Source organism: Pan paniscus, chromosome 22 (assembly GCF_029289425.2).
Source record: "Pan paniscus chromosome 22, NHGRI_mPanPan1-v2.0_pri, whole genome shotgun sequence".
Lineage (NCBI taxonomy): Eukaryota > Metazoa > Chordata > Mammalia > Primates > Hominidae > Pan > Pan paniscus.
Window position 1 is genome coordinate 32,294,001 of NC_073271.2, and position 13,597 is coordinate 32,307,597.

Consider the following 13,597-nt stretch of genomic DNA (forward strand, 5'->3'; position numbering starts at 1 on the left):
AGAGTTGAATTAGCAAAATTCTTTACAATACGGATTTAAACAATGATATAGGACACAAAAGCTTAGGGTCAACATTCTTTTTTTTAAGGTAGGTAACTAAATGTTATAATGCATAAAACTTAGATTTGGAGGAGAAGACTCATCCAGTCAACCCTTCTTTCAACTAAGAAAACTGGTTCCCAGAAGGTCTTGGTATGTCCAGCTGTAGACAGATACTAACGGTATCATTTTCAAACTTGCTCAATGTTTCAGCATCATTTTTAGAATTTTTCTGTGTTAGAGAATAGTTTTTTTTTTTTTTTTTGAGATGGAGTCTTGCTCTGTCACCCAGGCTGGAGTGCAGCGGCCCCGTCTCGGCTCACTGCAAGCTTCGCCTCCTGGGTTCAAGCAATCCTCCTGCCTCAGCCTCCTGAGTAGCTGGGACTACAGGCGCCCACCACCACACCTGGCTAATTTTTTTTGTATTTTTAGTAGAGATGGGGTTTCACCGTGTTAGCCAGGATAGTCTCGATCTCCTGACCTCGTGATCCATCCGCCTCGGCCTCCCAAAGTGCTGGGATTACAGGCGTGAGCCACCTTGCCCAGCCCAAGAAAAACATTTTAATCAAGTGGCCTTTTGAGCCCTGAACCCAAGTGCTCTACCAAGCGTGATTTACAGCTTTGATTTTGGAAATGAAGGCTAATAGAAATAAATTAAATCTAGATTTAAAAATCTTATCATTAAAGCTCTTTAAAAAAAAAAAGTTATAATGGTCCTAAATGAACCAGTTTTTTTTGTTTTTTGTTTTTTCACTGCTTTTATCTGATGACACACTACGGTTTCACAGAGCAGCCATGAACAGGAAGGGCAGCATGAGGTCTGTGGTGTCACACAGTTCAGCTTCCGGAGTCTTCATCAGTTAGCTACAAGCACCTCCTGTTTAAAGCAGAGCCTCCTGATGGTGTGTTTCAGAATTAGTGCTGCAGTGTGGTGGGAAGAACACGGGTTGAAGCTTGGAGACCTAGTGAACTACTCCAGCCCTTTACAGATCGGCTGCAAGACCTCTTTACCTAAAAACTTGGTGAGAGGCCAGGCGTGGTGGCTCAAGTCTGTAATCCCAGCACTTTGGGAGGCCAAGGTGGGTGAATTACTTGAGGTCAGGAGTTTGAGACCAGCCTTGCTGACATGGCGAAACCCCTTCTCTACTAAAAATACAAAAATTAGCCGGGCGTGATGGCAGGCACCTGTAATCCCAGCTACTTGGGAGACTGAGGCAAGAGAATTTCTGGAACCTGGGTGGCGGAGGTTGCAGTGAGCTGAGATTGCACCACTGCACTCCAGCACTCCAGCCTGGGTAACCAAAAACCAAAATAATAAATAAATTAATAAAAACTTGGGTGAGTCCAACAGAATCCTTCTTCTTTTTTTGAGGCTGGAGTGCAATAGCATGATCTCAGTTTACTGCAACCTCTGCCTCCTGGGCTCAGGCCATCCTCCTGCCTCAGCCTCCCAAGTAGCTGAGACTACAGGCATGTGTGCGCTACAATGCCTGGCTAATTTTTGTATTTTCTTTTCGTAGAGACAGGGTTTCACTATGTTGCCCAGGCAGGTCTCAAATTCCTGAGCTCAAGTGATCCTCACAAAGTGCTGGAATTATAGGCGTGAGCCACCGTGCCTGGCCGGGATCCTGATTTTTTACCCCTGCCTGAATCAACTCCTCTTTCCTGTTGACTAGTATTAGTTCACATAAATCCTCTTCAGCCTGGAGTCTGTGTTAGTCTGCTAGGGCTGCCATAACAAAATACCACTGGCAGAGTGGATTAAACAACAGATTGTTTTTTTTCACAGTTCTGGAAGCCAGAAGTCCAATATCAACGTGTCAGCAGGGTTGGTTCTTCGGAGGCCTCGCTGCCTGGCTTGGAGATGGTGTCTTCTCCCTGGGTCCTCACAGGATCATCCCTCTGGGTGTATCTGTATCCAGATTTCTTCTTCTTCTTCTTTTTTTTTTTGAGATGGAGTCTCACTTTGTTGCCCAGGCTGGAGTGCAGTGGCACGATCTCGGCTCACTGCAACCTTCACCTCCCAGATTCAAGCGATTCTCCTGCCTCAGCCTCCAAAGTAGCTGGGATTACAGGCGCCTGCCACCACAGCCAGCTAATTTTTGTATTTTTAGTAGAGATGTGGTTTCACCATGTTGGCCAGGCTGGTCTCGAACTCCTGACCTTAAGTGATCCGCCCGCCTCGGCCTCCCAAAGTGCTGGGATTACAGGCGTGAGCCACCACGCCTGGCCCAGATTTCCTCTTCTTACAAGGACACCAGTCAGCCTGCATTAGGGCTCACCCTAACTGCTTCATTCTACTTTGATTACCTATTTAAAAATCCTGTCTCCGGCTGGGTATGGTGGCTCATGCTTGTAATCCCTTGGCCTATGGGAGGCCAAGATGGGTGGATCACTTGAGGTCAGGAGTTCAAGACCAGCCTGGCCAACATGGTGAAATCCTGTTTCTACTGAAAATATAAAAATGAGCTGGGTATGGTGGTGCATGCCTGTAATCCCAGCTACTCAGGAGGCTGAGGCAGGAGAATCACTTGAACCCAGAAGGTGGAGGATGCAATGAACCAAGATGGCACCGCTGTTCTCTAGCCTGGGCAACAGAGTGAGACTCTGTCTCAAAAAAAAAAAAAGAAAAAGAAAAACCTGTCTCTAAATACAGTCCCAGTCTCAGGTGGAGGTCAGGAAGGGCTTTGCCATAGGAGTTTGAGAGGGATACAGTTCAGCCATGACAGAGTGTGATGAGGAGGTGCAGGCTGTCTCTCCACCTGTCACCTGTTTACAAAGCTGATCTCTGGTAGAAGCCCAGATGGTCTTTTATCACACACCTTGTGGAGGAACAGAGGAAGTGTGATTTCTTTAGTCTTGTTCTTGGTCCAGGAGCCCAGTGAGGAGCTTCAACTTTGGGGTGTGTGTGCGTGTGCGTGTGTGTGTGTGTGTGTGTGGTGATACAGTTAAGCACCCAGAACTGCTGAGTCAGGAAAGCGTTCCAGGTGATTTGTGCCCCCTCCACCGCATGCCAAGAGCTCTGCACCAGCTTATTCATGGGGCACTGCATTGTGGGGGTATCCTACATGTCTGCTGGGGGTTGTCCTTTCAGCCTTCCTCCCCCACTGGAGCCTTGGTGCTGCTGCCACAGTTGACTCTGCACTCCTTATCCCTGCTGGCCAGACCCTGCATGCTCAGTGCCTAGAACAAGGCTACGAGCCCTGCCAGCCTCCTTGTGTATGAGCTGCATCTTTCAGCCTGCAGGGTGCCTGGTTTCATCTCAGCATCTCACTTGTAGGGCATCATCTGTTAAAGCATGACACCTAAATTTGGGGCTATGATTTTAGCCATTTTCTAGCAACCTTTGTTCTGATGACCTCTGTGGCTATGACTGTGAGGGTGGAGGTGGTCAGGTAAGTGCAGGGCCAGGGTCATCGTGGAATGATAAGGGCCTGCATTGCCTTCTGAGAAGAGACCAAATGGAAAGGATGCTGTTGATGGGAATTCTTGACTGGCTTCACGTTAAACTAGATCCTGTACCTCTGCAGGAGAGGGGCCAGCCCAGCATCCATTTGTCTCTGGCAGTGTCCTGATGCTCTTGGCACCAGGATTTAGAAGATGCAGATCCAACTCCCGTTTTTTTCCCTCCCCTCCCCTTTCTTTTCTTTTTTGAGACAGAGTCTCACTCTGTCACCCAGGCTGGAGTGCAGTGACCCAGTCTTGGCTCACTACAACCTCCACCTCCCAGGTTCAAGTGATTCTCCTGCCCCAGGCTCCTGAGTAGCTGGGATCACAGGCATGCGCCACCACACCTGGCTAATTTTTTTTGTATTTTTGTAGAGACAGGGTTTCGCCAGACTGGTCTTGAACTCCTGACCTCAGGTGATCTGCCTGCCTCAGCCTCCCAAAGTGCTGGGATTACAGGCGTGAGCCACCGTGCCCAGTCCTAACTCCCGTTTCTAAGGTGTGGCAAAGGCTGCTGAATCCTTTGCTGTCGTTCTGTTGTGGGTGCCATGCTGGGGCTCTGATGATGTTGCAGCTTCACCCCTTACCCCAGGTTATCTGAAGGAGCTGAGGATGTTCAAGAGCACTGCTACCCCAGGCTTCACAGCAGCCTCAGTGAGGGCCACTCACACTGTAAGATCAAGATGGTCTTTTTGAGAAGAGCATTTCTCTTTGCTGAAAAGAGTCTGATATGCTTTTTAATAATTTGTAGCCAGGATAGTCTATTTACTTTGTGTTTGAGTGAAGGAATATTTTTGCCATTCTTCCTTTCAGGTCTGCTGTGGGGATGGAGGTAGTCCAGATTTAGAGATGAATTATTCCTCCAGTGCTGTGATTTGAATGGCTCTTCCAAAGTCCATGCTGAAACTTAACCCCAATATGACAATATTGGGGTTGGGGGGGCCTTTAAAAGGTGACCAGACCATGAGGGCTCTGTTCTCATAAATGAGTTACTCGACGTATGGATTAATGCATTGATAGGTTATCCTGGGTGAGAAACTGGTAGCTAAATAAGGAGAGGAAGAGAGGCCTGAGCTAGCATTAGCATGCTCGGCCTCCTTGCCATGTGATATCCCACACCACTTCGGGACTCTGCAGAGAGTCTCCACCAGCAAGAAGGCCCTCACCAGATGCAGCCCCTTGAGCTCGGCCTCTGTAACTGTAAAAAGTAAATTTATTTTCTTTATAAATGACCCAGTTTCAGGTATTCTGTTATAAGCAACAGAAAATAGACTAAAATATCCAGCAATCTAACAGAATTGAGTTTATAGATAAGGGAAAGGGTTTGTGACCCACCTACACTATATAAATTCTCCAAAGAAAGTTATGAGCTAGAAACTCCATGTCAGGCCTTGGTGTGGAAGGTACTGTGGACTGAATTGTGTTTCTCCTTCTCCCCTCAAACTCATATGCTGAAGTCTTAACCCCAGTGTAGCTGTATATCAAGGTAGGATCTTTGGCAGATGGTTTAGGTTAAATGAGGTCATGAGGTTGAGACCCTAATTTAATAGGACTGTGGCCTTATAAGAATAGGAAGAGGCCAGGCACAGTGGCTCACACTTGTACTCTCAGGACTTTGGGAGGCTAAGGCAGGTGGATCACTTGAGCCTAGGAGTTTGAGACCAGCCTGGACAACATGGGGAAACCCCATCTCTACAAAAACAAACGAACAAACAAAATTAGCCTGGTGTGGTAGCATGCACCTGTAGTCTCAGCTACTTGGGAGGCTGAGGTGGGAGGTTTGCTTGAGTCCAGGAGTCTCTTAAGAAAAAAAAAAAAAGGAAGAGGAAGAGACAGACTTCCTCCCACCTCCCACCATGTGAGGACACAGTGAGGAGATGGCTGTCTGCAAGCCAGGAAGAGAGCTGAAACTGCTGGCACCTTGATTGCGGACTCCCAACCTACAGAACTGGGAGAAGTAAATTTCTGTTGTTTAAGCCGCCCACTCTGTGGTATTTTGTTATGGCAGCCTGGGCCAACTAATACAGAAGGAACCAAGTTAAACTTGTATTTTTCAGAAAAAAAGCAACTGTTTGAACAGGAATACCAACATTCAAGCTTGTATTTGAGTCACATACAGGCATTCCCATTTACCTATCTTTTAAAAATAGTCTTTTCCTTTTAAATTTCTTTCCAACTTTATTGGACATACAATAAACTGCAAGCATTTAGAAGTGTATAATTTAAAGAGTTTTGACATAACGTTTATCCCTGTGAAACCATCACCACAATCGAGACAATGAGCATGGATCTGTCACCCCCAGAAGTTTCCTCCTGTCCTTTTGTCGTCTCCCTCCCTCCCTTGTCCCCAGACAACCACTGATCTGTTTTCTGTCACCATAGATTTGTTTGCATTTTCTGCAAGTTTATATAAATGGAATCCCACAGTATGTGCCCTCTCTCTCCTTTTCTGGTCTGGCTTCTTTCACTCAGCAAAGCTACTTCGAGAGTCATTCAGGCTGTTGTGTACATCAAAGTTTCCTTCTTTTTTACTGCTGAGTAAGAGTCCATGGATATATGCAATTTCTTTATCCATTTCCCATTAGTGGACATTTGGGTTGCTTCCAGTAGGTATATGTTTAATTTTTTAAGAAGCTGCCAAACTGTTTGCCAAAGTGGTTGTATCATTTTACATTCCCAGCTGCAGTGTATGAAAGCTCCAGTTCTCCCCCATCCTCTTCAACACTTGGTATGGTCAGTCTTTTTCACTTTGGTCATTTTAATGAGAGTGTAATACTCTCTTATTGTGGCTTTTGCATTTTGTACATGACAGATGATTAGAAAATCAGTAAGTCGTCATTGTAACTTTGTTTTAATTCCGTAGACACATAACATAAAGATCACTGTAAGAATCTTCACTGTTTTATTGTATGTAATAGCAAAAAATTGGGAGTGACCACCCCTGGTAGGGGAGTAGTTGTGAAGTGAGTCATGGAACGACAATATAATGCACACACAGCCATGGAACCAAGTAGACTGGTAGTTACTAACATGAAAAATGCTTATTATAAATAAGGGGGAAGAAAGGACAGGCGAACAGTTTACATATAGCCCACTCAATCTTGTGTGTTTGTGAGAGAAAGGGAGGGGGTACTGTATAGGAGTGGACAAGATCTCGAAGCCCCTTATTGTAGGACTAGTATATTTCCAGTTTTTCACGACTCTGAATAAAGCTGTAATGAACATCTTTACGCACGTGGCTATTTTTGTTAAGATAAATTGCTAGAGGTGGAGTAGCTGGGTCAGTGGACATACAGTGAAGCCTCTGGACACAGGGGTATGTGCTGGCTTGCCTTTGCCCCTCTCCTCTGCCTGCACAGATGCCAGAGCCACAGCCTGTCACCTGCTGTACTTTGTCATGTGTTTATCTAGCAGGACCACATTCTCTATCCCAATCTTGTCACTCTTCTGATTCCAGAATTTCTCCACTATTCCCATGTTGGGAACATTAGGATAATTTATAAAGTTAAAAAAAAAACTAGAGGGGGTTATTGATATTAACCATTATAGGTAATAACAATTTAGATTATTCTGGGAAGAAGTGACATCTTTACACACTTGGGCCCTTCCATATAGAAATGTGGTAGTTTCCATCATTCATTAAAATGTACTCACTTTGCTGGCCGCGGTGGCTCATGCCTGTAATCCCAGGGCTTTGGGAGGCTGAGGCAGGCAGATCACCTGAGGTCAGGAGTTCGAGACCAGCCTGGCCAACATGGTGAAACCTCATCTTTACCAAAAATACAAAAAATTAGCTGGGTGTGGTGGTGCACACCTGTTAGTCCTAGCTACTTGGGAGGCTGAGGCAGGAGAATCACTTGAACCCAGGAGGCAGAGGTCACAGTGAGCTGAGATCAGGCCTGGGCAATAGACGGCACTCCAGCCTGGGCAAGAGTGAAACTCGGTCTCAAAAAAAGAAAAAAAAAATGTGGCTGGGCACAGTGGCTCATGCCTGTAATCCCAGCATACTGGGAGGCCGAGGCGGGGGGATCACCTGAGGTCAGGAGTTCGAGACCAGCCTGGCCAACATGGCAAAACCCCATCTCTACTAAAAATACAAAAAATAGCTGGGCATAGTGGCGTGCACCTGTAATCCCAGCTACTTGAGAGACTGAGGCATGAGAATCGCTTGAACCCATGAGGCGGAGGTTGCAGTGAGCCGAGATTATGCCACTGCATTCCAGCCTGGGTTGTCAGACAGAGTGAGACTGTGTCTCAAAAAAAAAAAAAAAGTATTCACTTATGTCCTTAAGAGTTCTTCTTAAATAAGACCTTCCTGTTCCTCAAGTATATTAAGTATTTTATACATGTGTTTTTGCTATTGTGAATGGGATTATTTTCCTCAGGTAGACAGGTATACCATCAACCAATACTGATTTGTATTTTTTTCTAATATTTTGCTAGCATTTCCTGGAACAGTGTTGAATAGCAATGTTGCTATCAGTGTGTTAACCACGGTAATGTTGGCTGCTATAACAAAGAAGTCCAAAATCAATGTCCTCGATGTAATTGAAGTTTATCCTCACTCATGTATCAGTTAAGCATGTTATTCAGATGGGTGGGCAGCTCTCTTCTACACGGTCATTCCAGAAACTCAAGCTAGGACTCTGTCTTCTTTTTTTTTTTTTTTGAGACAGTGTCTTGCTCTGTCAGTCAGGCTAGAGTGCAGTGGCACGATCTTGACTCACTGCAACCTCCGTCTCCCAGGCTTAAGCAATTCTCCTGCCTCAGCCTCCCGAGTAGCTGGGATTACAGGCGTGTGCCACCACGCCCGGCTAATTTTTGTATTTTTAGTAGAGACGGGGTTTCACCATGTTGACCAGGCTGGTCATGAACTCCTGACCTCATGTGATCCACCCCCCTCAGCCTCCCAAAGTGCTGGGATTACAGGCATGAGCCACCACACCCGGCCCAGGACTCTTGTCTTCTTGAACACGTGGCTTTCACAGTTCCTCTTTTCATTGCCATTCTGTCCCACAGGAAAAGGGAAGGACACAGAGAAGCACACATACTGAGGTTTTAACCAGCCAGGTCCTGATGGCACGTGTTATGTCCACCCATGCCTCCCAGGGAGACTGGGCAGCCATGGCCCAGCTGCAGCCCTAACTGAAGAAGAAGGGAGCCGTGATTTGGGTGGGCTGGGCCCAGTGCCTGCACTCACCTGGCACGCACTGATTTTAATGGAAGGGTCTGTAGTGTTTCACCGTCATCTCTACCCTGTGACCTCCCTCTGTTTCTTGTCTCGTAAAGGATCAGTTTATTCCTTGGTTACTAACTTTAATAACTACTTATCTTTATATGGCAAGAAAGGCATGTCATTTCATTACCTGATCAACATGTAAAGTATTGAATTGCTTTTTACCAAACATCACAGTTCTGCCTTATGTATTACTCTTGTGTTTGGGGGTCATTCTTGTACTTAGGCTAGATTTTCCCAATGCCTAGGATGTGCCTGGGAAGCAAATATGTTGGAGGATAATCTAATTCCGATTTGTGGAATGCAGGAAGGAGCCCGGAATTGGAGCACCTGGGGTCATGTTCAGACTCACCATTTCTGAGATTGGGGCAGACGCACTGGTTACCCACCGATAACCATTCTGCCCTCTTCTTTCTTGCCAATAGAGAACCCCAGTTATATTTGGGGATCGGGTGGTGATGCGCTGCAGGGTGGGGGCCCCAGCAGTAAATGTTATTGTTCTAGGACTTCATCCTAAAATCCTGTTTTCCTTGGCAGGGATTAATTTCGAGGTGGGCACATGACCTGCTCTAGCCCAATGAGATATGGCGGGAAGGCTGCAGGGTGGCTTCTGGAAAGGTTTTTTTCTCATACAAAGAGACAAAAAGGAACACACACTGCCACGACAGGGAAAGATAGGTTAAGAGTCAATTCACTGGCAGGGCGTGCTGGTTCACATCTATAATCCCAGCACTTGGCTGAGGCGGGAGGAAAGCTTGAGGCCAGGAGTTTGAGACCAGCCTGAGCAACGTAGCCAGACCCCATCTCTACAGAAAAAGTTGAAGTTAGCCAGGTGTGATGGTGTGTACCTGTGGTCCCAGCTAGTTGGGAGGTTGAGGCAGGAGAATTGCTTGAGCCCACAAGGTTGAGGCCACAGTGAGCCATGTTTGCACAACTGTCCTCTAGCCTGGGCGACAGAGCAAGACCTTGTCTAAAAAAGAAGAGTCAACTCATCATTGGCAGCATGTAAGGCACCAGAATGCTTGGATCTTTTGGGGATGTCACTGAGCCCTTGCAGGAACCAAATGCAGAAATGAGCTCCTTTAGCCCTGGTTTCCCAGCCTTGGCATGCTGTGGCATGGCAGACATTCTGGCTGCGGGTGGGTGGTGGTCTGTGCACTGTAGGATGTTTTGTTTTGTTTAAGAGGCAGGGTCTCACTATGTTGCCCAGGCCAGAGTGCAGGAGCTGTTTACAGATGCAGTCATGGCTCACTACAGTCTCACACAATCCTCTCGCCTTCGCCTCCCGAGTAGCTGGGATCACAGGTGCGCGCCACTGTGCCCAGCTCTCTGTAGGATGCTTATTCCCATCCTGGCCTCCCTGACTTCTGTCCAGTAGATGCCAGTATCACCCCCTCCTCCACCCAAAGTTGTAACAGCCAGAAATGTTTCCACACATTGCCAAATGTCCCCTGGGGGCAAAATTTCCCCAGTTGAGAACCACTGTTGTAGACCTTTGGTTTTGTGAGGCAATACATTGCTTCATTTAAACCTGTATGGCTTGATGGTCTGTTCTTTACAGCCACACATGTCCTAGCTGAGCTCACAACCCTGGACCATCCTCAACCCCAGAGCCAGAGCCTGTTTCTTCTGCAGGCTGACGTGGACGTACTTGTCTGTTGACAGTAAAGGTATTTTGTGCATCCTTAAAAGATGCAGTGTCTTGCAGCTGTTGGAGTGGTTTCTGGCTGGGAGCAGGACGCCTACAGAGCAGTTGCAGAGGACCTTCTGTCTCCCCATGGCGGAGGCACCATTCCAACTACGGAACCTTTGTTGTGTTTTGGAGGGGGTCGTGTGCTTCCAGCACCTGCCGCCTCTGCCAGCCACAGCACTCTGCCTCTTTGTTCTGAGTGCCCGGGACAGAGTTGTATAGCTGCTGCCTTTTGGAGAGAGGAGTCAGCTTTGGGCTTGAATGTATCTGGAGATAGCCCAGCTTTCATGCCGTCTTCACATTTCCTGTGTACATGGTTTCTTTTTTTTTTTTTTTTTAGATGGCATCTCACTCTGTCGCCCAGGCTGGAGTGCAGTGGTGCAGTCTCAACTCACTGCAACCTCTGCCTCCCAGGTTCAAGCTATTCTCCTGCCTCAGCTTCCCGAGTAGCTGGGACTACAGGTGCGTGCCACCATGCCTGGTTAATTTTTGTTTTTTGCTTTTTCTATTTTATCTTTTTTTGAGACAGAGTCATACTCTGTCGTCCAGGCTGGAGTGCAGTGGCGTGATCTTGGCTCACTGCAACCTCCGGCTCCCAGATTCAAGTGATTCTCCTGCCTCAGCCTCCCAAGTAGCTGGGATTACAGATGTGCACCACCACACCTGGCTAATTTTGTATTTTTATTAGAGATGGGATTTCACCATGTTGGTCAGGCTGGTCTCAAACTCCCGACCTCAGGTGATCCACCTGCCTTGGTCTCCCAGAGTGCTGCGATTACAGGTGTGAGCCACCACGCCCGGCCTAATTTTTGTATTTTTAGTAGAGGCGGGTTTCGCTATGTTGCCCAGGCTGGTCTCGAACTCCTGACCTCAAGTGATCCACCCACCTCGGCCTCCCAGAGTGCTGGGATCATAGGCATGAGCCACCGTGCCCAGTCCCTGTATACACTGTTGCGGCCCCTTCCCACCCAGCTGCCGAGAGATGGTTCTTTCACAGGTCTCCTGCTTCCGTGCAGGTAGCTTATTCCAGGGACAGGGAAGCAGGAGGAAAAAGCACTAGGAGGAAGACCGCAGACTGGATTCAGAACAGGCTATCGTGGAGAGCTGTGTGCTTCGCTGCCGGCCTGAGGCTCTGCGTTCCCCTCCTTGGTGCTCAGGCTGCCCAGCATACGCAGCAAGTGCTGACCCAGCAGGCAGCCCACGTGCGCTTCAGGTGTGGGAGGCTCTGCGGGCTGCGGGGAACCGGATCGCTGTGGGAGGTTGAGCCTGGAGCTCTGAACAGCCACTCTGCGCCCAATCTGCTGTAGCGCCGAGGGTCAGGAAGGCCTCTGGGAGTTCTCTAGAAGAAGGCGCTGGGGAGGAGGAGATAACATCTCATTTCATTAGAGCATGCCAGTTCTGTTCTGGGTGTGACTTTTGAAGAATATTGAGTTCTACCAGTAGAACTTTGGGGACTGAAACCTGTTGAGGATTTGTAGTAAGACTGTGTCCTGAAGGCATTCTTCCGTTTCTTCTGTCTCTGACTTTAACAAGCAGGTTTCCCTATAAGCTTTGGTGTTTGTTAAACAGATCATTTGTATGTGCAATAAAATGTTTAAAAATTAGAAAAATAACATCTCCCGATACTACGTTATTTTATATTTTTAATGGTATGATTACTTTTATTTGATTTTCTGGTTTGTGATGATAAATGCATAAGAATGGCAGTGTTCTCTGCATCATGTACATTTCAAGGTGTAGACTGTGTTCTGAACGGAGAGTCGGCCCCACATCCTTACCTTCTTTTCCTGTGGTTTATTGCAGAACTCAGCTGCCTTCACCTCCTCCTGCCGTTTTTCATCACTTCTGAGACTGTTAGCTCTTAGACCCCCCCACATAGAACAGTTTCCTTTGTGAGCCCCTATTATATGCTTGCCACCATTGTTTTTCACACCTAGGATCCTCCAAACTCAGCGCCACTCAGCCTCTTCTACTGATGAAGAAACTGGAGTTCAAAGGCTTGCTTGCAGCTTCCCAGGTGTATGACGAGTATCTCAGGTCGGCCAGCGCCTTGTGAAGCCCACACTCCGGGGTTGAGGGCAACATGTAACAATGTCAGGGAAGGCTGAGGAAGTGCTGTGCCATCGCAAAAGAATAAAATATAAGTCTAGAAATACGGAAGGTACTGTACAGCATCACAGCTACCTAAACTTCCTCTGTGGGAAGACAGGGAAAGTAGGCGTTAGTGGCAAGACAGAGTGGCTTTGAGTCTAAGTGTCATAATAAACTCTGACGGGGAAAAATAAGGGGCAGCATTTGCACGTGTGCTGCAGATTACCCGCTGTGAGGCAGCGGTGAGTTTGTTGCCTTGTGTTTTAAAAAGTAATTTTCTGGGCCGGGTGTGGTGGCTCACACATGTAATCCCAGCACTTTGGGTGGCCAAGGCAGGTGGATCACTTCAGGTCAGGAGTTTGAGACCAGCCTGGCCAACGTGGTGAAACCTTGTTTCTACTAAAAATACAAAAATTAGCTGGGCGTGGTGGCGGGCGCCTGTAATCCCAGCTACTTGGGAGGCTGAGGCATGAGAATTTCTTGAACCCAGGAGGCAGAGGTTGCAGTGAGCTAAGATTGCGCCACTGCACTCCAGCCTGGGCAACAGAACGAGACTTCGTCTCACCAAAAAAAAAAATGAAGTAATTTTCTGATCTAGCATGTGGATTCTTGAGTCATCTTAACTAAGAGATTGGGAGCAGCCTGTGTGGCTGACAGGCCCTATTGCTCATGACTTGTGTATGTGTACACGTGTGGGATGTGTGTATGCATGTGTGTATATGTATGCAGTGTGTATGTGTGGAGTGTGTGCATGTGTGTACATGTATGCATGTGTAGAGGGTGTGTGTGTGTATATGTATGGGAAGTATGTATGTATGTATTTGTGTGCCTGCATGTGTGGACGTGTGTACGCATATCCAGTGTTAACCCTGACACACTGGGGAAGTGGAAATAGAATGAATACCCTGTATGTTTCAGCTCCTTTTTGAGTTTATCCTGCACAACCAGCTTATGAGTAGGTGATGGTATGTTTTTGGTCACCTACAGCACTTCCTCAGCCTCCCCTGACATGTCTACATGTTCCACCCCCACCCCTGGAGTGTGGGCTTTGCAGGGCGCTGGCGGACCTGAAATACTCTGCACACCTGGGAAGC

The 13,597-nt window shown here is 47.3% G+C and overlaps 1 protein-coding gene across 3 annotated transcripts in view; it reads left to right on the forward strand.

Annotated features, from left to right (window-relative positions):
• Window positions 1-13,597, forward strand: part of DOP1B (DOP1 leucine zipper like protein B) — a 137,631-nt gene that overhangs the window by 16,411 nt on the left and 107,623 nt on the right. The window lies entirely within an intron of this gene.